This window comes from Adiantum capillus-veneris, chromosome 21 (genome assembly GCF_014529385.1).
Source record: "Adiantum capillus-veneris isolate H3 chromosome 21, ASM1452938v2, whole genome shotgun sequence".
Classification (NCBI taxonomy): Eukaryota; Viridiplantae; Streptophyta; class Polypodiopsida; order Polypodiales; family Pteridaceae; genus Adiantum; species Adiantum capillus-veneris.
In genome coordinates, this window is record NC_140951.1 from 141916559 (window position 1) to 141920573 (window position 4015).

Below are 4015 nucleotides of genomic sequence, written 5' to 3' on the forward strand. Positions count from 1 at the left end.
GCTACCTCAAAATACAAAACCTTAAAGCAAGTCTGGCGAAAAACATTTTAAGGTCTACAACAATGAGAGCCAAAAAAAAAGATCAAAAATTTCAAGACTCGACAAATTGGCGATTTTTAGCCAAAAAAAAACACCGCTTGCCATGCATGACCCCCCCCCCCCCCCCCCCCCCCCCCCCTCTCTTTGGACTCTTCTTGGCAAGTGAAGATGCCACACACACTCACACACACTTGTTAAGTTCACACAAAGCAAGTGTGTGCTACTTTGGACATGTGACCTAGCCAAGCTTAGTAAAGAAGGACTAGAGTCAACTTACTAAATGAGGAAGGGTTGATCTAAACTTAGTCTTTGAATTTTTCCTTTCATTTAGTAAAAACCATAAACTTACCTGTTTATTAATTTGGTCGGGTGCAAGAGCTTTGCACAAACCTTGGAGGCTTATGAAGCTGACCCAAGGCTGTAGGGCAACAGCCCTGAGCTACAACCTACATGTTAATTTAGGATCTTCTAAATGATGATAAAATTTGATAAAAATAAAACTCACTCTTTGGGATTTAAACTTTCACCTCTTGTGCAAAACGTTAGCACAATGCTTTTGGAGGTGCCGCCAAGATGCTTCCAAAACCTGCTAAATTTAGACAGTTTGTGGCAAGTTAGAATTTCACCCTAAGGCTTCCCAAACTTCATACTTGGAATCTGAAGATTTATTCTCATGACTTGAGCTTAGCAAAATCATTTTCTATTTTGAAACTCCTATAATTACTCTCGGTCATCTCCTTTGTCATGCACCTTCGATCAAGGCTACCCAAAATACATTTATCCTTCCTTGATTTGTACTTATGACTGAGATAACTATCTAGCAATCACCCTCGCTCTTATATGGACTTTTCCCCGTTTAGTTACAAGCCTTGATCGTTTGGTCCGTTAGTACTTAATCAATTTCACTTGTTCTCTTTTGATTTTTCATGCTCTTAAGTGACCAAATCAAGATGGAAAATACTTTTAGAAGGCTAGAAACTAATATTCGTGGTAGCTAGAGCACGTTTTGCACACACCATAAAATATTTAAAGATTAATGACTTTAAAAAAGTGATGACAAAAAACTAAACAAAACCTTGAAAGATAACTTTCAAAGTGAGACTCCCAAGTTTCCAAAATTAGATGATCGACACACTCCTTATATTGATATATACCCTTGGAGATGCAAAACCTTCATCTTTGTCATATAAGATCCCTATATTGATAGATACCCTTAGAGATGCAACACCTTCATCTTTGTCATATAAGATATTGCTCCACTTTGCTTTACAATAACTTCTCTCCAGTGATCGAGAAAAATCAATTTCACAAACATACAAAATTCCCTTTATGATAGATTTAGAGAGAAAATTTTACAAAATAAACAACATTATTTGCAATTTAAGTATATTTTCTTAAAATTTTAAAGTGGATTTTCTTCTTCTCCCCCTCTATTCTACCAGCTGATTTGGTTTTTAAACCTGCTCAATCGAATCCATTTTGGTATAAGTTTACTTAGAGTCACGTTCCCCTTTCCATTAGTAGGATTAGTGATTTTTTTTCATAGTCATACTAAACAAAGGTCCCACTCACTCTCAATATATCCCCTCCCATTCAAAAGTTTAAATGCTTATTGGTGGAGAGATTTTCCCTTCCTTTTCTAAATTCTCTTCTTTATTTAAGGAGTGATACACCTTTCCTGATTCATAAAACACTCTTAAATACACGTATACCTCGAGATGTACACCTTACATGAGATCTGAGAGCGTTAATAAAAAACTCCTTTACACATTTTGTGGATTGGATTAAAACTATCCCTCTTTCTTCATAAACCTTTTTTTTTTGGAAAATAAATAAAATGTTCTTTCTAAAAGTGTAAACATGTATTTTGATATGAACTATAATATACCCCTCCGTCGAGCACATATGATATACACAAGGTGCAACCCAGAAACGTAGCCCATTTCTTTATTTAATATTAATCAAGAGCTCTTCTAGATTTAAGAAGCTTGTCCTCCAAAATACCATTGAATTGAACGCATATAAATAGGATAACTAGTATTTTTTAACACTTATTTAATATTACTAAACCCACATCTATACTATTATAAAAAGGGAGGGATTTTGGCTCCCTCCCCCAGACATGTGTCGCTCCCTCCTCAGCCGGCAAGTGCTCGCTGCAGCTCTCGGCGATCGCACATGCATACAACGAGACGAGACGAGACGAGAACGAGAGAGAGAGAGAGAGAGAGAGAGAGAGAGAGAGAGGCTTCTCCTCAGTCCAGTGTGTGCCATGTGAGAGAGCGACGGACTGTGCCCTGACCCCTGTGGATCTGCTCAAGCTCTAGTGTTCAATACACCATGAATGGATAGGGGCGATGGCGGACACGGACTCGGGATTCGGGAGGCCAGGTCACTAAGGTCAACCATCACATGTGGACTGTGGTCCTGGATTGCAGGTAAAACATTTTCGAAGGCCTCCTGCGCTCATTCCCAACCACCTCCTGTGCTGACCATAATACTGCGGATGGCGCTCTCAAGAGTTGGAACCGATGATAATGTTGTAGCCTGCTGCCTAGCATCCCAAGTCCCCAAAACAACTACAACCTGACAAGTGATGACTCAATAGTGCAGGCGAGCTGGGCTCTCACCTTAGGCGGCAACCACCGGCAAGTCAGGCCTGTCATCACTATTTAGTTCCATGCTGCTAGCTTTGAGTCTCAAGATCACAAGAGTGTTCGGGCAAAATCATTTTTCTAAACATACAAAATTCCTTTCTTTGAAATTTCCAAGAGAAATTTTTTAAAAATTAAGTGTATTTTTGGAGTTTTTACACTATTTTTCTCTATTTTGGGGTGGAAGTTCTGCTTTTCCCCTTGCCCTCAACCGGCATTTTTGAAGTTGAAAACGGCATGATATTAAGCCGAGACACAATTTTCCCGAACACTGGATCACAACGACTGAAGAGAGCATGCAAGAGTAGTACGACTTTTGGCTAGTAGCTTTACTTGGTTTAAGAGTAAGCAAAGAGCTCGATTTGGATTTTGTAATGCACTCTATCTAGCTTTAAATTATAAGCTTGACATATACTCAAACACCATGAAAAAGACCAAGCCTGCATTTTGCTTTAAGTCTCCAGTCGCCTTCACACCTCTAGGATCTTACATGTATGGAGCATGTACACACTCTGGGACCTTCGTAGAGTAGAGACTTTTCAAAGGCAGAACCATTGCAGGGGAAAAATCATTTTTCCAAACATACAAAATTCCTTTCTTTGAATTTTCCGAGGGGAAATTTTAGAAAACTAAGTTATCTTTTGGGTTTTTACACCATTTTCTCTATTTTGGGACGGAATTTCTCCTTTTCACCTTGGCCTAACTGGCATTTTTCAAATTGAAAATGGCATGATATTAAGTTGAGACACATTTTTTTGGAACATTGGGCAGAACCAGTCAGGTGTGGAGCTCCCTCTAATCCAGGATATCGTACCTTGGAATGCATTGATTGCAGCATATGCCCAAGAGGGAAGCTGTGGGTTGTTCTTAGCAAATGCGAATCTGGAGCAAGCAGATGTAGTCACCTCTGCTTGCATGCATGTGGAATTACAAAAGAGACTAAAACAATTCTGGAAGATACTCAAAGATGTGCTTGGAAGTGTCTTGGTTGACATGTACACAAAAAGTGGTGTACTTAGGAGCCTTACATCCAGAATGTCATCTCCTAAATTGCATTGATTGCGGCATAAGAACAAGAGGGGCAAGACGAGGAGGCTTTGGGTTTTTACACTATTTTTCTCTATTTTGGGGCGGAATTTCTCCTTTTCATCTTTGCCCTAGCTGGCATTTTTGGAATCGAAAATGGCTTGATATAAAGTTGAGACACATTTTTCCCGAACATTGAGCAGAACTAGTCAGGTGTGGATCTCTCTCTAATCCAGGATATCTTACCTTGGAATGCATTGATTTGCAGCATATGCCCAAGAGGTAAGCTCTGGGTT